Source organism: Sus scrofa, chromosome 14 (assembly GCF_000003025.6).
Source record: "Sus scrofa isolate TJ Tabasco breed Duroc chromosome 14, Sscrofa11.1, whole genome shotgun sequence".
NCBI classification, from domain to species: domain Eukaryota; kingdom Metazoa; phylum Chordata; class Mammalia; order Artiodactyla; family Suidae; genus Sus; species Sus scrofa.
In genome coordinates, this window is record NC_010456.5 from 128,438,564 (window position 1) to 128,459,718 (window position 21,155).

Below are 21,155 nucleotides of genomic sequence, written 5' to 3' on the forward strand. Positions count from 1 at the left end.
GGGAGCGGCCCAAGAAATAGCAATAACAACAACAACAACAACAAGACAACAACAAAAAAAAGACAAAAAGACAAAAAAAAAAAAAGAATGGGAGCTGCAGCTGCTGGTCTACACCACAGCCACAGCAGCGCACAATCTGAGCCGCATCTGAGACCTATGCCGTGGCAATGACGGATCCTTAACCCACTGAGTGAGGCCAGTGATCGAACCTGCATCCTCACGGACTCTACGTCATGTTCTTAACCTGCTGATCCTCAGTGGGAACTCCCAGTGAGTCTCAAATGAGTAATCGAGGTCTAGCACTGGATCTCAGAGCTCGCCCTCCCCGATCCCAGCCTTACCACCCTGTCCTCAAACAAACCAGCCAAAGGTAAAGGCAGTAAAATCCCACCAACTGAATCTTTTTCCCTTTTCTGGAGAGCTCTTCTGCCCTCCGCAATGTTGTCTACCTCGTCTCTCTGACCCCACTGTCTGAGACTCTAAGAAGAAAGAAAGAAAGAAAAAAAAAAAAGAACTTTATTAAGAGAAAATGGAGAACCTCTTATTTTAGTAAATATGTCTTAAAGCACTATTTATTATCTTTTTTTTCTTTTTTTTTCCTGAGTCATCTTCCAGCCAAATGACTCGAATTTAAGAGCCCTTCTTCCTACTTAAAAGAAAAATGTAGGCATTTTTTCCTGCCATTTTTCCATCTTTGTGTGATACCCTGCAGCCTCCCCACCTCTTCTCTGCCTACCCCATTCCTACACACATACTCAGGTCTGCTGCAAAGCTAGCATCTGGCTCGGACATCCGTCCTCACTGCCCCAGCCTGAGGATCATCACTCTGCTTTGAAATTACAGAGCTGCAATCCTATGTGGAGTAGATTTGGCCCTTGACTGTGTAGTATCCTATGCCATAGTTTTCCTTAGTACCCAGCCTGATATTTAGATATTTCAGTTTTAGTTCACTTTAGACATAGTTATCCCTTATCAAAAGATGCTAGATTAAAATTTGCTAATAAAATCTATGACCTGTACCTCTGTTCCCCTGTGTGTCTAGCCTACATTCATCCATTCAACAATTACTTTCTGAGCTCCGCAGCAGTGGAGTGATTGATTAATAACCAAAATACGGTGAAATATATGTACATAATTGAATATAATACCTGATATTTCACAATCCAAGTATTTTCACATCTCATTGTCCTTGTGACATCCTTCTGAAGTAGATGGGAAAAGGTAATATGTCATGCAAAGCATTTAATTAGTAAATTCACTTTGACAGTGTTTCAAGTCAGGATGTGAAAAAAAAAGATATTAAGTGGAATAATATAAAATTTAACTGTGACATGTCAAACAAACTCTTGGAGCAGATACATAAAAATACCAAAGAAGAACAGTGATTTAAAAACTAAACAACAGTGGATCGATTTATGGCTTATTTAGCCAAATCAGCAATCTGGAAAAGGTACCTCTTAAATTTGGACTGAAAGCTTGACAGAGAGAAAGACAGCCTGACCTCCATGGTTAATAAATTCCATAAGTAGAGAGCAAACATTAAAAATGCCCCGTAGCTCAATGTCTTCAGCCAAAAAGAACTAATCCAATTGACTGAGACCAAAGAAAACGACTGGGGATGTATGGTTCCAGGATGTCTCTGAGGTATTCAAAACCAAGTCAATTTAAGGACTTGTAAGTTAATAACTAGGACTTTACACATAATCCTGTACTTTACAGGTAGCCAGTGAAGGTTTTTTACAACCAGGGTAATGTGATTTTCATGCTTGGTGTCAGTCAGCATGTCAGTTACTGAGTTCCAGACCAAGAGAAGTTCCTTGATCAATCCATTAAGCGAGTCCCCCGGAACACGGGCATGGGGGCGCAGCTCGGAGCCCCACAGAGGCAGGAGGTCACAAACACACGTAGGGAAGTGAGAGCCGTGGACAGCCGCCACGGTGAAGGCTGGTTCATCGGGCCTTTAAGTGTGTATTTAGTAAATATTAAATAGGAAGCTAAAAGATATCTCGGATCAAATATTAAGTGCAAATTCATAATAGAAATCTTGGGAGCTAACAACCTTCAAAGCTACAGTTCTGGGCAATATACGGATTTACAGTAACGGTGAGAACCCAGAAGCAATACGAGTTTCTTCTTAGTGTGATTCATCATCAGCGTTTAATAGTCAGGCCAAGAATATCCAGAGGTTAAGTGGCTACAGAGTGAATTTAAGTTTCAAAGGGTAAAGATGACTATTTTTTAATACTGCATAGTGTCAGATGAATATTTTAAATACATTGATTGGATGCTTTTTTTGAAAAAAGGTTCCAAAAGCTCGTGTGTGTGTGTGTGTGTGTGTGTGTGTGTGCGCGCTTTTTATTATTTCAGTGGGAATATTGTCATGTTAGATGATAAGATCTTTAGATTTAATATTGACTAATATTTAGAAAAATGAAATAAGAAAAGCAACAAAACCATCAGTTGTAGACCTAATGTGCTCCAACCACAGTACTAGGTCCTTGACACACGTTCTTTTATTCTGATTTTAATATCACAAGATAAATGGCATCAGCTGGACAAAAAAAAAAAAAAAAAAAAGCTAGGAGGCAGAAACTCAAAGAATAACTTATGCTGCTCTAGCCCCAGACCCCTCAAAATTTGTTCCATAAACCAGAAACATCAGCATCACTTGGGAAGTGATTAGAAATGAGGATCTCAGGCTCCACTCCAGTTATTCTGAATCAGAATCTGCCTCCATCAGCAGCCACAAAGCTCTGAAAGGTCTCTTCCTAGCATCCCTTGAGTGAATTCTCTTAGAGAATCTGGGGAAGGAGGCAGACAGGTGATGTGACCAAGCTGCTGGCTTGCCAACCATCCCTGCCACGCAAATGAACAGTGTCCCGAGGGGCTGCTCCCCCACCAAGTGCATCGTCAAGGGTTCTTGGAGAAGGATCAGTGGTTAAAAAAAAAATTAATAAACAAGATATCTTTGACTGGCAGAGAGCACGAGAGCTCGTGGGCTCTCAAGAAGGGTCACTCCTCCCAGATTTATTGAGCCACAGCCATATTTACAAAATAGAGGTTAAGATTCTGGTTCTGGAGCCTTCTGCCTGGATTTGATTTCAGATCTGCTTCATAGCCTTGGACAAACAGCTGGAAGTTGTAAGTTCTGATTTCTCACAGTTAAAAGAGTAGCCAACTAACATCAACCTCAAACTTATGAAGCAACCTTAAGATTTTACAGGTTTAATTATTTTATTTTATTTTATTTTATTTTTTGAGCATAGCAAAGTTTTATTTAGTGTTTTTTTCAGACACAACTCATAGACTTGTTTTTGCCATTTTAAAAATTCTTCAAATTCATTAATTTCTGCCTTCCTTATTCTTTGCTACTGTTTCATTCTATAGCTTTTTTTCCCCCTCTAAACTATTTTACTTTTAAAACTCTGTATTGGATGCTTAATTCACTTAAATCTTAATTGTAAGCATTTAATGCTACAGATTTTCCTCTAAGCACTGCTTCAGCAAGATTTCATAGTCTCCCATATATCATGTTTTAATTTTTGTTGTTTTCTAAATTTTCTGCAATTGCAGTTTCAAGAATTATTTAAATCATATGTTATATGATTTAACAAGTGTTCTTTAATTTCTAGGAGGTACAGAGGATTTTTCTACTTTTACCACTAATTTCTGATGCCAATTTCACAACTGTCATCAAAGAATATTGTCTGTTTCTATTTGGGCGAGTTTATTGCCATTTTCTTTTTCTTTTTCTTTCTTTCTTTCTTTTTTTTTTTTTTTTTTTTGCCCCTAGAGGTTTAATTATTTTAGATATAAATTCATAGCTGCAATATCTTTGCACCCCCTCCCAATCGATGTGTTAAAATCCTCCTCCGTTATCTCTTACCCATAATACAGTAGATTAGATGACATCACTACAGTCAACTGATGGAACTACCATCCCTCCATTCAGTGAAGACAACCTGAGCCCCTATTCTGTTGCTGATACTGGAGCTACAGCAATGAACATAACTGTTGGGGTCAAAGGCTCTCATGGTGCTTCACGTCTACCAGGTCAAATACAATCATCACATTTCTAGCTACTCTCCTAAGTGTTATTCCCATTTAAACTCGGATTCATTTTTGTAATAACACTGTATGGGATAGACCAATATACCTTTATATTTGTATGTCTGTTGTCGTTTGGATATATAACAACACAATCAGAAACCTCTTCTGTGTTGTATGTTTAGGCATAGTTTCTTTCAGTTCCCACATACTCCTTTCTGTAGTGAAAAGCCTTCAGAGTCCTAAGAGATGGCAGTAAAGCCCATAAATATGTAAAATTCTCATTGAATTAATAGACCTGCTTTGGGCCTTTTTTTTTTTTTTTTGGTTTGTTAGAATATAAAAATCTGGCAAGTTCTCTAAAACTATATCACTTAGGTCTCTTGGGGGGAAATGTGAGAACAGAGGAGTACAGTGTAAGCATCAGTAGTCATTGCATCTCTAGATAGCTCTGCCAGGTCTCCAAGGGCTGCAAAAGACAATTTGTCAACTTCACATCAGCTGCAGGAGCTATGGAAGAAGACTGACTTTTCATCCAGCCGTGGATGTGCAGAAGCAGCATGCAAAGCCAGAGAACGGAGGCGAAGGGTGGAGGGAGGGAATTTAAGGCTCCCCCTGCCTTCCTCCATTCCCTCCACTCCTGGCACATCACCTCCCTAGCCTGGCCTTACGTTCCTTCCTTCTCCACCACTAATCACACACACTGATAGGCATTTAGCTACATTTATGTTATGGTCCATAGGTAAAAACAACAACAAAACCTGGCTCCTTAGCCAAAAGGCAGCTGGAACTTTGTACCTAGAGAGATAAACTAGTAAAACTAGGTTTCATAAAAGTGGGATCATATACTATTTGTCCTTTTATGTCTGGTTTATTTCACTTGGCATAAGGTTTTAAAGGTTCATCCATGTTGAACCCTATAACTTCATTTATTTTATGGTTGAATAACATCCCATTGTATGTATATATCACATTTAAAAAATTCATTCTCTGTTGATGCACACTTGGATTGTTTTCATCTTTTGGCCATTATGTTGCAATGAAATTTGGCACGCAAATGTCTGCCTGGGTCCCTATTTTCAATTCTTTAAGGTATACACTTAGGAGCAGAATTGCTGGGTCTGGTGCCAATTACATTATTAGCTTCTTGAGGAGCCACCAAACTGTTTTCCACAGTGGCTGTACCATTTTACATTCCTCTCAAGTAATGTGCAAGGGTTCCAGTTTCTCCACATCTTGCCAACACTTGTTATTCTCTTTCTTTTTTGTAATTATGCCATTCTAGTAGGTGTGGGGTAGTATCTTATTGTGGTTTTGATTTACATCTCCCCAATGACTAATGAGTAAGCATCTTTTCAGTGCTCAGTGGGCATTTATTTATCTTCTTTGGAGAAATGTCTAATCAAGTCCTTTGCTCATTTTTAAAACTTGATGTATTTTTTGTCTGTTGTTGTTGAATTTTAGTTCTTTACACATTCTGGATACTAAATCCTTATCATGTATATAATTTGCAAGTTCTTTCTCCTATTCTGTAGTTTGTCTTTTTACTTTTTTGACAGTACTCTTCGATGTGCAAAAGTTTAAACTTTTTCTTGGCCACACCCCCTGCATGCAGAAATTCCCAGGCCAGGGACTGAACTCCGGCCACCATAGTATCTCGAGCCACAGAAGTGATAACACCAGAGCCTTAACCTGCTAGGCCACCAAGAATCTCCCTAAAAAGTTTTAAATTTTGACGAAGCCCAATTTAGCTATTTTTTTTCCTTTTGTTACTTGTGCTTTTAGATCATATACAAGAATCTATTGCCAAATTCAAGGTTATGGTAATTGACCCTTACATTTTTTCTAAGAGATAATGGCTTTAGTTAATTCTTCCTTTTAGGTTAGTGATCCATCTTGAGTTAATTTTTGTATATAGAATGAAGTAGGGACCCAGCTTCATTCTTTTGCATACGGATTCTGTTGCCCAACAGTATTTGTTGAAGAAACTGATCTTTCCTCATTCAATAGACTTGGCACCCTTGTCGAAAGTCAATTGGCCATATATGTTTGGGTTTATTTCTAGACTCATTGCTGTTCCATTGATTTATATGTCTATCTTTATGCCGTTAGCATATTGTTTGATAACTACAACTGTGTAGTAAATTTTGATATCAGGAGATGTGAGGACTCCAGCTTTGTTCTTTTCAAGATTCTTTTAGCTTTTTTGGAGCCCCTTGCAATCCCATATGAGTTTGGGGATCTGGAAAAAAAAAATCCCTTGGACATTTGATAGGGAGAGCATTGAATTTGTAGATCATTTTGGGGATATTGCTGTCAATATTAAGTCTTCCAATCCATGAGCGTGGTTGCCTTCTCATTTATTTAGATCCTCTTTAATTTCTTATAGCAATCTTTTATAGTTTTTATTGTAAAATATTTTACCTCTATGATTAAGCATAAGTTTATATATCTTATTCTTTTAGATGCTGTTGAAAATGGAATTTCTCAATTTCCTTTTCAGATCATTCGTTGCAGGTGTATAGAAATACAGATGATTTTTGTGTGTTGATCTTATACTTGCAACTTTGATGGATTTGTTTATTAGCTCTAGTAGCTTCCGTGTGGATTCTTTGTGACTATCTCTAATGTAGAAAACAAGCTATGAATGTTCTACTACTTCTTTCTCTTCAATTTGGATGTCTTTTATTTCTTTTTATTTTCTAATTATTTCCCCCAGAACTTCCAGTATAATGTTGAATAGCTATGGTGAAAGTGGGCATCCTTTTCTTGTTCCTGATAGATAGTCTACTTTTAAGATACTTATTAAGTTGATGGGATTAGTATACTCATAATAAAATATATAAAAGAGCTTCCTCCCTCCCTCTCTCTCTCTCTCCCTCCAACCCCACATCATGTGAAGCTATAACCACAAGAAGACAGCCATCTACATAACAGAAAGATGATGCTGTCCAGAACCTGACCATGCTGACACCATGATCTTGGACTTCCCAGCATCCAAAAATGTGAGAAATAAATTTCTGCTGTTTAAGCTACTTAGTCTATAAAATTTCTTGTTACAGTTCAACTCCTAGCCAGATTACCATAAATCCTTGAAGACCTAATTACCTCAGTTCCTATTACCTGATACAACATGTCCAACTTTTAACAAAAAGCTATGCCGAAGACAAGAAAAAAAGTCAGAAAAGACAAAATAAGCATCAGAACTAGATGCAGATATGAAACAGATGTTAGAATTATCAGAGAAGTAATTTTTAAAAAGCTTTTGATTAATATGTCAGTGTTTCTAATAGAAAAAGTAGGCAATACGTAAGAAAAGATGGAGAATGTAGGCAGAGGGAATTTTTTAAGGAGGTAAACTTATTTCATATGATAGATTAATGGTGAATACATGGCATCATGCTTTTGTTAAAACCAACAGAACTTTACAGTACAAGGAGTAATCCTAATGCATGAAAGTTAAAAATCATTTAGGAGGTTACAATAAAATGCAGAACATAGCCAAACAAATTACAAATGTATGAGACAGCCTCACTACTGCAGTGGAAGTTTACAGGTAATCAGTGGGAGCAGACTGGAGTAATCAATGTGGTAATGGACTAGACATGGAGATGAAACGATAAACTCATGTTCAGCTTAATGTAGATACAAACGATTACACATAAACATTTTTAATTCTCTTTTTTTTTAAAAAATGAATTATAGTTGATTTATACTATTGTGTTAGTTTCAGGTGTACAGCAAAGTGACCCAGATATATATGTAAGTATGTACATATATTCTTTTCCACATTCTTTTCCATTCTAGGTGATTATAAGCTACTGAATATAGTACTCTGTGCCATACAGCAAATCCTTTTTGTTTTTATATAGTGGCGCATCTGTTAACCCCATACTCCTAATTTATCCCCCCACGTGGTAACCATAAATTTGTTTTCCATGTCTGTGAGTCTGTTTCTGTCTTGTAAATAAGTTCATTTGTATTATTTTTAGACTCCACATATAAGCGATACATAACATTTGTCTTTCTCTGTCTGACTTGACTTAGTTTGATAATCTTTGAGTCCAACCATGTTTCTACAAATGGCAATATTTCATTATTTTTATGGCTGAGTAATATTCCATTGTGTGTGTGTGTGTGTGTGTGTGTGTGTGTGTGTGTGTGCACCACAGGATTAATCTCCCAAAATATACAAATAGCTAATACAGCCTAGTATCAGAAAAACAAACAACTCAATCAAAAAATGAGCCAAAGACCTAAATAGGCATTTTTTGCAGAGAAGACATACAGACAGCCAACAGGCACATTAAAAGATGTTCAACATCGCTAATTATTAGAGAAATGCAAGTCAAAACTACAGTGAGGTATCACCTCACATTAGTCAAAATGGCCATCATCAAAAAGTCTACAAATAATAAATGCTAGAGAAGCTGTTGAAAAAAGGGAACCCTACTCCACCTTTAGTGGGAATGTAAACTGGTACAGCCCACTGTGGGAAACAGAATGGACATTTCTTAAAAAACTAAAAATAGAGTTACCGTATGATCCAGCAATCCTATTCCTGGGCATACATCCAGAGAAGATGAGAACTCTTAATTTGAAAAGATACATGCAGCCCAGTGTTCATAGCAACACTATTTACAATAGCCAAGACATGGAAGCAATTAAGTGTCCACCAACAGATGAAGGGGATATATATTTAGAGTTATACTATATGCATGGGTTAGCATACATAATAATATGTAATTATACAATGTATGTTTTATGTAATATATAATGTATGTTGTATATAAAATATATAATTATTTTTTTTTGCTCTGACAACTGAGAGGTGCTAGAAACAATGACACTCCGATAGCAAGGCATTCACCTAGTGTCTGGATATTGGTTGCCTTCTCCTGAGACAAATGACCAATTCTACAAGATGACTCTGGAGCATCGTGTAGTGCCAGAAAGGAGTCACACAATTCCTCTGCATTGTGTGCCAAGGGGCGGCCGTTTTCTCCAGGATTAAGCCAGAGGGAGCACTTGTTCCCTAGTGCCCAGAGAAAGAACTAGACCCCACACCCAAGCAAAGTCCATGGATCTTTTTCTTGCTCTCTGAACTGACTTTTGGCAAGGATTTTCTTACTCCTCTCCTAGCAGCATGACCTAACTTTCCACCCTTCTTTGGCTCCCCTTAGAAGCTCCCACTAAGCCATCTGTTGAGGTCGGGCCTCTGAATATGTTTCAGATTTTATAGCTGAGCACTGGGATATCATGCTCTCATTCCTGGCTCAGTCCAAAGGGATGTGAGGAGCCAGCCTCTCTGACTTACATGTAAGATGAAAATAACAGTATATTGGGCAGAGCCTGTGAAAGACCATAATAACGAGCCTCCTTGAATGAACTATGAATAAGTAAATGCCTATTAGTGTTTTGTGCAACGACACATGTCCTTACACAGAATAATCTTACAAGGAAGAGAAAATTTCCATTCGGAAGCCCAAAGCCCATTGTGAAGTACATACACACAAACTTTCTAACCACTTTTCCTACCATGTGATTTTAGAGTTACAGGCACAAAATTTTAGGATTTTTACTTTGCAGGTGAGGAAACTGCAGACACATTATACCAAGATTTTATAAAAAAATCTTATATACGCGAGATGAAAAACCTTTTTGTGGCTTAGAAGAATTATTTTGTCTTTTAAAAGTCTTAATAAACATTGGCTTTTAATAAAACCTTGTTGTAAAGCCTTTTGATTAGAAATGGTCTAGAGCAGCTGGGTATCTCTACAGTTAGGCAAGGGAAAGAATCACTTTCCTTCACTCCCCTCCCATTCTTTTATTGATTAGAAAGCATGGGGAGTTGAAAACTGAACCCACTGTGACATTTGGGTCATTCTAGAAAAAAATGATACATCAGATTCCAAACTTCCAACACAGGTGTATTAAAGGATGATTCTTTACATTGAAGATAAATTATCTGCCTTACAACACTGATCATTCCAGGGCTTAATCATTTAACAGTCTATCTAGTATATAAAAACGAGCTATATCAAAAAATTCTATGTGGGCTGTATGACTCAACTGAGAAGGGAAGTACACTAGGACCTGGTTGTAAATATAAACATTAAGAAATTCAGGAGTTCCTGTCGTGGCACAGTGGTTAACGAATCCGACTAGGAACCATGAGGTTGCGGGTTCCATCCCTGGCCTTGCTCAGTGGGTTAAGGATCTGGTGTTGCTGTGAGCTGTGGTGTAGGTCGCAGATGCGGCTCGGATCTTGCGTTGCTGTGGCTCTGGTGTAGGCCGGCAGCTACAGCTCTGATTAGACCCCTAGCCTGGGAACCTCCATATGCCGCGGGTGTGGTCCTAGAAAAAAGACCAAAAAAAAAACAAAAAAAAAAAGGAAAGAAATTCATTAACCTTCCTATGACGCAAATTCTCTTTCAATTTATTTGTCTCCTTAAAGTTTAATTATTTAAAAAAATATTTGAAATGTTCGTTCTGCAAGTCATACTGTAATCTTGTGTGGTGTTAGGAAAGAAAGACATGGTACTATGATTTCAACAAAGTGTATTTCCGAGCCATAGAATAAGCTGAAATCCATATTTTACTGTCAACAGAATTAAGCAGACACATGATCTTGCTGCATAAAAACTCCTTCCTCAGACCCTTGTCATCAAACTGTCATAAGAATTGTTTCATGCCATTCTGGGATCAAGACAATTACTACAGGTTTTTTTCTGAACTTTGAAGAACTAACCGTATTATAAACCTATCAAATTGCACTTACATTATCAGGAGCATTTCTCAAACGTTCGGTACGTGGAAGAAACTTCTAGAAGTCCATCAGTTCAGAGAAGAAGGTCAGTACTCTGCTGGACATCTTGCTTCCGTTCTCTTTCCCATTAGAGGTTTCTAGTGGAGCCCCATTCTCCAACAGTTATAGATGAACAAAGTTTTTGGCAACAGAACCCATCCCACACGAGGCATTTTCTTAAGACTCTAGTGTTAAAATGACTAGTGGGTGGACCATTCGGCCTTCAACAAATGACAAAGAAATATAACGGATTTAAAAGTACTTTCAGTTTTGTTGCATATGGCCACTTCTTTTTTTTATTATTATTATTATAGTTGATTTACAGCATTGTACCAATTTCTGCTGTACAGCCAAGTGACCCAGTGATACATATAATATACATTCTTCTTCTCCTCATGTTATCTTCCATCATGTTCTATCACAAGACATGGGATACAGTTTCTTGTGCTATACAGTAGGATATATGTCCACTTGACCCTTTAGATATATAGAAAAAGAAACTTTATGTTAGTTCTGGTATTTCAAGATAAAAGTTCTGAGGATGCTTCCTGTACTGGACTTCCTGCTTTGGGCAGCAGCCTGATAAGGTGCAGTTTTATTAAAATAAGGCAGGCCTGGAGGTCCTGTCATGGCTCAGTGGTTAATGAATCCGACTAGGAACCATGAGGTGGCAGGTTCGATCCCTGGCCTTGCTCAGTGGGTTAGGAATCCAGCGTTGCCATGAGCTGCGGTGTAGGTCGCAGAAGCAGCTCGGATCTGGTGTTGCTGTGGCTGTGGCGTAGGGTGGCAGCGATAGCTCCGATTAGACCCCTAGACTGGGAACCTCTATATGGCCGTGGGTACAGCCCTAGAAAAAGACAAAAAGGCCAAAATAAAGAAATAATAAGGCAGGCCTGTATGGCACAATCCAAACTCTCCCCCCTCCTTCTATATTATCAACAACATGTACGACAGGATTCCTGTTGAGCCACTTCGTTTTTACCAGTGATGATTTCTCATGCCTTCCTAGTAAGTTATCAGTATTATTACTTTTGTTTTCACTATTATTCAATTGCATTTATATGTTCGGAACAGGAAACAGGACATTGCAAACACATTTAACCAGGTCTTGGTTGGGGGGTCAGAAGTGTGTTGCAGGTCCCACACGGGTTTGCAGACAGCTGGTGCCCCAGATGGAAGTAATAACAACTCCACTCTTATTTTCGTAACTGCATTATGGAAGATGTTTGCTTGTTTCCTCCTCAGTGAGTTTAATTCACACCAATATTTTAAGGAAGATTAGAAAAAAAAATAAGGAATGAAAGAAAACATTTCTGACAGCACAGAGCTAGGTTTGCAGGCTCCCATCACACAAAAAAAATCCGAGATAATTATACCGTATAACAGATCTTTAAGGCTACTTCTGTGAATCAAATCAACTATGTATTATTTTCTGTGCTGAAGCTCAATATGCACCACCAAAAAAATGCTGTATTTTTAGCCCAGCTCTATAGCTCTATAGTTTTGTTTTTCCTCTAAAATGACTTTCCCCAATGAAATAATTTTTGTAAAGCCAGCTGAGAGTCAAGCAACATCATAGAGCTGCTTTTTTTTTCAATGTCACGATTCAGCCTCACTTGAAGTATTGACATTAAGATATGCCCTGCATAGATCTAGACAAAACTCTAATTCGAAAAGATACTTGTACTCTAATGTTCTGTTCACACAGCACTCTTTACAGTAGCCAAGACATGGAAGCACCTAAATATCTGTCAACAAATGAATGGGTAAAGGAGACATATACACAATAGAATACTACTCAGTCATAAAAACATGAAGTAATTCTGTCTGCAGCAACATGGATGCAACTAGAGATTATCATACTAAGTGAAGTGAGTCAGACAAAAACAAATGTCCTGTGATACCACTGATGTGTGGAATCTAAAAAAAAATGATACAAATGAACTTATACACAAAACAGAAACAGACTTACGGGCAGAGAGAACAGACTAGTGGTTGCCAAGGGGGAGGAGGGTGTGGGAAGGGTGGATTGGGAGTTTGGGGTTAGCAGATGCAAACTATTATATGTAGAATGGATAAAGAAAGTCCTACTGTATAGCACAGGGAACTATATTCAATATCCTGTGATAAACAATAATGGAAAAGAAAATGAAAATGAATATATATATATATAATATGTACAGAAGAAATTAATGCAGCACTATAAACCAACTATGCTTTAATAAAAAATTTTAAAAAGGTAGCCTAGCTATTGCATCACCAACACTTTCTAACAGCTATGCTAGGAAGCAATTGTGTTATTTTATTTCTTCTCTGAGATTATTTTCAATGATGTTGTCCAAATTTGCTGGGTGAACAAGTCAGGGACTCACATGCAGACTGTCAGCTCTTGACCAAAAGAGGTCCTCAAGGGAAGTCACAGAATCACAGATCCAAAGCTCGACAAGGCCTAGAGTCACTGTAGAGTCATCTCCATCTGGAGAGCTTTAGCTAAGGGCAGAGCCAGGTTTGAACTCAGGACTAACAATCCAGCATTCCTGACGAATAGACCACCAATAGCAAGCGCCAAGAGCACCGGGGGGGTGGGGGTGGGGGTTGTCTTTTTTGTTGACTCACGTGTCCTTAGCCTCCAAAATAGTGCTTGGCCCAGAGTGGGCACTCAATAAATATTTACTGAATATCAGCTTCTTGATCATGGCCGTAAGCCAGAGAATCAGACTTGACTTTCTCATGTGGCCCTACAGTACCAGGGTTGGCAGCATGAGTTAGCCAAAAGGGCATCCATATCTAGCTCTTAACTGGGTCACTTATTTATCTCAACCAAGTATTTTATCAGATGTATTTCCAAGAGCAAATAAGTCCTAAGCCTACGCTTCCTCATCTGTAAACTGGGATAATATTGGACCTACCTATTTCATATGGTTTAATGCCTAACAATTTAGATAGTGCCTGACAAACTCTCAAGTGGGGTAGGATATTGTTACTATTAGCAAGTGGACTCTGAGATGTAACCATTTTATTACTGCAGAAAAGCTTAAGGAGGAACTCTGTGACAGAAGCAAGCTCTCCAATGTGATGAAAAGCCCTGGCCCAAGGTATGCTGGGAACTGTGACCTGGACCACGCCTGAGTGCCAGGCAACCAGTGCACCCCATAATGAGACACAGCGTGGGGTGGTGGAGCTGGGTGGGGGAAGCAGTCAAGAGGTCAGGATTGGGCAGAAGTGCAAGTTAAATATCAGCTGGACCCACCAGGCCACCCAAAGAGGGAAACCTTGCAATCAGCTTGCTCTGTACCAAAGCCTCTCTACTGCGTCCTGCAGCCACTGCCATGACAGCCCTTAAGGAAAGCCCAGAGCCTGTAGGAGAGCTGGCCGTACAGAGGTGGAAGAAAATAGCAAGCTTAGTGGAGACCCTGAGCCAGGAACAGCCCGCCGGGCCCAGACCTGCCCACCCCCATTTACTTTTTAATTTTCACTTTCACTTTTTAATTTTCTTTTCAGAATCATCCCTATGAAATATGCAAATAATTCATTGAAAGTTAGGAAATTTTCAATCGTTCACATTCCACGGTCAAGTAGTTTGACGTGGTTGCTTTCCTCCCAATACCTAGCACAGAGCAGTTAGAAGGGTAAATATGCCGTCTGATGGGCTACGAGGAGCAAAGTCAGTTATATAATTGATGACCTTTGGAGGCCTGGAGAAACTCTTAAAATAAATGGTGCCACCAGGGGAAGGGAGAAAGGTTAGAGGAGCTCTAAGGATACCTGAGTCCGGGCCTCAGATACAGCAGGAGGCAGATGAGAGACATAAGAAAGAGGAAAACAAAGGCTCTCTCTTGTCGCTGCTCCCCCAGGTTTCACTTAGGACCAGCTACGGGTCAAGAAGGAAGTGAAAGATTCTTCCTTACTTTCAGTTCACTTCCTGTTCTTGAGATCAAAGCCCAGACTGGTAGAATTATTTTCATTTATAAGTGGATTTTCTTCTTTTTTTTTTTTAACTAAAAAAATGGGGGAATTTCCATGTGGTACACCAGGTTAAGGATCTGGCATTGTCACTGCAGTGGCTCTGGTCGCTGCTGTGGCTCAGGTTCAGTCCCTGGCCTGGGAGCTTCTATAGGCCATGGGTACACCCCCACCCCACCCCCATAATGAAGCAGAAAATATTTCCAATGGTTCAAAAATCAAAAGGTACAAAAGGCACCTTCGGATGCCACTTCCAGATGACTGGGGATCCTTCTAGGGCTGAATAATCCAAATACAAATAAGTAAACACTCACCATACTCTTTGTTTAAGGTATTTTTTAGATTATTATTTTAAGGTAATAGTTCAGGAACATTAAGTTACATTGGCCATAGGCCCTGCCTGGGAACCTGACTACCATGTATAACATTTTCTTCCCCCTGAAAGAAACTGTGTCCTCAGAGCCACATAATCAACCTAAAGGTACATTTCTAGAACCAAGCACATTCATAAGTTGGAGACTTCCTATTTAGATCTGTATTAAGTGGTGCTGAATAAGCAAAAATATAAAGAATGAGGCCATGAAAAGTGAAAAGGGCCTGTGTATGCCAGATTAAAGCTTTCCCTGATTTTTTTTTCCTCTCCAAAGTACCTTCAAGATGGGCTTTTAGAAGTCAACATTTACTGGGCTAAGAGCTGCCTAGTAATGAGAGTGGGAAGAAACTTTCTCATGTTATCAGTATTCTCCTTCCTCCCGCTAAATAGCAGAGATCTCGATCCAAGGTGTTCAAAGGCTGTTCTCAAAAACCTTTTCCTCACAGCCGTCAACAGTTTCTGCATCCATGGATGGAAATCCATTGATTCCAGGCTTTCATATGGGAAATACCTTAACAGAATAAGGGGCCAAATGTGTGGATTTTGTTCATGTCATTAGCTGGCACAAAGTTTGTGTGGGTTATGTCTGCATGACCAGGTGAAGCAAGTGTCAGTGTGATAGGATCACTTCCAGAAACACTAAGACCACGTTGTGTTTGCAAATCATCCACCCTCCTAGTTTTGAAAGAATATCCAATCAGGGGGCCTTGTGATAACTTACCACACACACATATAACCACAGATTTATTACTAAGCCTGTGTATGGACTTCAATAAACATCATTGAAAGGATGAACTTTTAGATTTCTCACCAATCAGGGCAAGAAGTGCAATAATAAAGGGGAAGCCATTAAATTCCCCCTTTGAAATTGATCAAACTTAAAAAATCAACTCTTCCTTTCTTGACCAGAATCTATAGTTCAATTAGATTTGCTGCAAAAAGGAAACCTTGGTATCATAGATTGACAACTGCGTGCATGTTTTTCTATCCTAGTAGATTTCTAAGTTTCTTGAAGGCAAGGCTGCTAGATCTTTCAGAGAGACAGTGAGAGAGAGATACAAGACACTCAGACTTAAATATCGTACCGTATCACTATTATTATTCTTCACAGTGCTTAGAAGACAGATTTGCACATGGTAGTTTTTACCAAGTCACTTGTTCAACTGCATCAGAGATCATTTCAACATATCAGTGTATAAATTTAGAGAATACATACACAGCACCAACCAGGTGTTAACCCTTCTTCCAAGTACTTTACAAATAATGACTTATTGGCTGGGCAACCGAATCATGTATATAAAAACATGCTCAGATAGTAATCTCCCTTTAGAATTTTAGATCATCATGGTACCTTCATTCATAGGGTCACAATCTGAACTTGATGGCGATCAGAATAATGTTCTGTATATACAGTTCTTCCTTGACTATAAAAGCAGTACATTTACAAATGAAAAATTAGGAAAGGACATAAGGTACAAAAAAAGGATAATAAAATCACCCTTCATGGAGGGAACTCCCACATTTTTCATTGGACAGATATTATGAATATCTCTAAAGCAGCTGTCTGTAATTTTTGCTCATTCTATCAAAATAACCTCCCCAACCCTCAGTCATTCTCTATCCTGTCATCCTGTGCTCTTCCTGGCATTGCACTCATCACTATCTAAAATTATCTCATTTATTTCATTTTTTTCCCTTTTTATGGCCGCACCTTTGGCAGATGGAAGTTCCCAGGCTAGGGGTTGAATCCGCTGCAGGCATATGCCACAGCCATGGCAACACTGGATCCGAGCTGCATCTATGACCCAAGCCTCAGCTTGCACTGGATCCTTAACCCACTGAGCCACAACAGGAACTCCTTATTTAGTTTTAATTTCTACTTTATCTCCTGCTACTAGAATTGAACTCCAGTGAATGTCCCCAGTTCTGGGTATGTAGTTGATGCTCAATAAATGTTCCTTATCGGAACTAATCTTCTTTCTTGGTTGTGTAGAAGATGAATGTGATCAATTCAGCATGATAACTTCGAGCTTTGTGTTTTGGGTGTAGGTGCAACATCTGACATTATTTTACTCAGCATGGAAAAAAGTTAGAACTGGGGCTAAATTTATCTGAAGAAATAAATACCGATGAAATTAGTTATGATAATTTTGCAAAAAAAAAGTTTTCAAAATGCCTCTGACGTCTTGTTCACCGAGGGTTTTAATGGATTAATCCTTTCCCTCCTGCTGAGACTTGACAACACAAATCTTAAGTGAGAACATATTTAACAAGGTCAATAGAAAATGTCATCCTCACATGTCCTATGAAGCCAAAGTTTTGATATTTCCCCAAATGCTTATTTGACAGAACAGCATCATTAGGCATAAAAAATTCAACAAGCCAAAGGAATTCAGAAGACTATGGGAAAATATAAATAGAGGCATCCGTTTAACAATAATTAGTTTCCAGAAAGATTCCTTACCATGGCCCTAGGACATATTGGAACCCAAAGAAAAGGGCCTGGTTTGGTTTATGGACTTTTTTAAGGAACTATAATAGCATCTTATTTATCTACTTCACAGGTAGATAAGATGCTATTATTGTTCCCATATTGTAGAGTTGAAATCGTACGGCTCAATAAATGTTCAATAAGCACCTATTGTTTGCCCAGGTCAAAGCTACATAAACCATGCCTAAGAAAGAAATCGGAGTTTGGTTTATAGGAGCTTTAGATATAATTTGGGAAGTTAAAAGAAAATGTTTCAAGCAATGAGAAGAAAGAGAACAAAAGCAAGTGGCACTCATTTGTTAAGGATGTCAGAGCTTAGGGCTGGGAGGCTGGGAGCAGGGGCAGGGGTAGCCAGCATGGAGAAATGGCATGTCCAAAGGTGGGAGGGAAGCAGGGAAGGTCACAGTAACAATGACAATTGCAGTATCACCTCACGTGGACTGAATGCTTCCCCTCGGCAAGTACCATGCTAAGTGCTTTGCATAAACCCACTGAAATCTCACAACAACCCTATGAAATTGCTCCTGCTATAATCCCCATCTTGCAGATGAGGAAACTGACCTGCAGGATAAGAAAGCTGGCAAGTCTTAACAGCTGATAGGATTAGAGAAAGAATGACACAGCTAGTCATGACCAGAACCTGGCCTGGAAACAAACGCTGGAGAGAGACCCTGGCCCAGCTGGAGAAATAGGTTCCAGTTGAAGAGAGTAAGGATAAAGCCTGAATGATGAGACCATCCCAGGTACATAAAACTTTGAGTCTTCATTTGGGTTGAGTCCTATAGTCCTATAGGCCAGCAGGTCTCCAAGTCCTTGGCTTTACAATCCCTGAAGAGTCTTAACGATTATTGAGAACCCCAAAGAGCTTTTGTTTATATGGGTTATATTTATTGATATTTAGCATATAGAAGTTAAAACCAAGGTATTCCTAAAATATTGGTATTTTATATTAAATGACAATGATAAACCCATTACGTACAACATAAACAACACTTTAATGAAGAATAACTGTATTTCCCAAAAACCAAAAAAATTTAGTGGGAAAAGTAATATGTATATTTAAATTTCTTTTGCATCTGAGTTAATAAAAGGCAGCTGGAATCTCATATCTGCTTCTGCAAATAATCTGCTTTGATATGTTGTTTTGGTTGAAGCATATGAATTGTCTGCTCTAACTCAGATACATAGTTGGTAAAAGGAGCAGTAGCTTATAGCCTTTTTTAGATAATTATGGATAATCCTTGATACTATGGTAAAGCTTGAAGATTTGTAGTTTCCTTCCTCTCTTGATTGTTAAGGTATTATTTATATACATTATTATATTCATTTAGCATATTTTTGAGATTCATCCATGTTGCATATATTATTTCTGTGTTCTTTTTATTAAGTAGTATTCCATTGTATAGATATACCACAATTAGTTTATATTTTCACCAACCACTGAATATTTGAGTCACTTCCAGTTTAGGGCTATAAACAATAATGCTGCTATGAGCATTGACATAGGCACTTTTTTTTTTTGACTGTTCCCAGGCCAAGGATCAAACACTTGCCACTGTGGTCACCCAAGCCACTGCAGTGACAATGCCAGATCCTTAACTCACTGCACCACAGGGGAACTCCAACATATGCATTTTTATGTAGATGTTTACTTTCATTCTCTTAGGTAAATAATTGCAGGTGGAATTAATGGATCATATTATCAATATGTTTAATTTTATTAAATGCTGACATACCGTTTCCTAAAGTGGCTGTACCATTTAACACTCCAACCTACAACCCATGAGCTCTCCAAATGCTCCACATCCTTGCTAATACCTGGTATTATCCATCTTTATTACGTTATCTATTCAAGTAGCTTTGTAGTGATTTCTCATTTGCATTGTGGGGCTTTTTTTTTTTTTTTTGGCCTTTTTATAGCCATCAATCTTTATTATGTTATCTATTCTGGTATGTTTGTAGTGATTTTTCATTTGCATTTGTGGGTTTTTTTGGGTTGGTTTTTTTTTTTTTTGGTCTTTTTAAGGCTGCACCCACAGCATATGGAGGTTTCCAGGCTAGGGGTCGAATTAGAACTGCAGCTGCTGGCCTACACTACAGCCACAGCAACTCAAGACCCAAGCCATATCTGCGACCTACACCACAGCTCACGGCAACACTGGATCCTTAACCCACTGAGCGAGACCAGGGATCGAACCTGCATCCTCACATGTACTAGTCGGGTCTGTTAACCACTGAGCCATGACGGGAACTCCTCATCTGCATTACGGTTTTAATTTGCATTTCTTTTATGACTATTGATGTTGAACATATTTACATATGCTTACTGACTATCTTCTTTTGTGAAGTTTCTATTCCATTCTTTTGCCCATGTTTTAGTTGGGTTATGTGTTTTATTATAGAGTTGTAAGAGTTTTTTGGATTTTTTGGTTTTTTATTCTGGATACCAAGCATTTGCTGGAGAGCTTGTGAATATTTTTTCCCAGTCTGTGACTTTCCTTTTTGTTTTCTTGGAATTATATCTTTCCAAAAAGAGAAACTGTTAATCTGGATGTAACCCATTTCATCAATTTTTTTCTTTTATAGTATTTTTTTTTTTTTTGGTGTCCAGTTTAGGAAATGTTAGCCTGTGCCAATACTACAAAGATTTTGTCCTATATTTTTCCTAGAAGTTTAATCGTGATTTGTTTTGAGTTAATATTTATGTGTGGTATGAAATAATGGTTGAAATCAGGTAATAGGAGTCCTCCAGGTCGGGTCTTCTTTTTCTAAATTGTTTTAACTATTTTAGGTCCTTGGCTTTTCCATGTAAACTTTAAAATAAAATTATTAATTTCTTCAGAAAAGCTTAGTAAAGTAATGGTTAGGATTGCATCAAATCGGTAAATCGCTGTCTTAACAGTATTGAATCTTCCAATGCAGAGGTCAGCAAACTAGGGTCTGTGACCCAAGTCTAGCCTGTTCATGTATGTCCTGAAGGTAAGAATGAGTCTTACATTTCGGAAAGGTTGTAAAACAAAACCAAACAAAGAAGAATGTTCCACATAGGACTGTGCAGCCTGCAAAGCCACCAATATTTATTTATTTATTATGTATGTATTTATTTATTCCTCTTTTAAAGGTTTTGTAGTTTTCCATGCACAGGTCTCACACAATCTTTCATTAAATGTACACCTAAGCCTTTATTCTTGTGGACCACTGCACTTCAGAATCATTGCTCGAAGTAGTTGGAGGGGCAGAGAGCACTAGGAGTTAACGTTCCTTTTTTTTTAAGGGGTCAGACTACATGGTGAAAATGTAAAATTATTGTCATGACACTGGGGAAGGACCCAGAGAGGCTAGAAGCAGAGAAAACCAGAGGAATCGACAATATTTAAAAAGGAGAGGTTCTAGAGACATGGGGTAGAGTAGGAAGAGAAAAAAGGGGAGTAAATTCAAACAGCATTTCAAAGGGAAGAAAAGCAGGATTGGTA

The 21,155-nt window shown here is 38.5% G+C and overlaps 2 long non-coding RNA genes across 3 annotated transcripts in view; one reads left to right on the forward strand and one right to left on the reverse strand.

Moving 5' to 3' along the window:
* The window catches only part of LOC106506134, a 60,094-nt gene that overhangs the window by 1,677 nt on the left and 37,262 nt on the right, over positions 1-21,155 (reverse strand). The window lies entirely within an intron of this gene.
* LOC110256775 lies at positions 168-19,706 on the forward strand. 2 transcript variants are annotated; one of them, XR_002338734.1, is made up of 4 exons: positions 168-7,809; positions 10,837-10,901; positions 13,884-13,950; positions 18,230-19,706. It is a non-coding gene; the product is annotated as an uncharacterized LOC110256775 (long non-coding RNA). The 2 variants fall into 2 exon arrangements; XR_002338733.1 differs by having other exon boundaries at positions 13,884-19,706.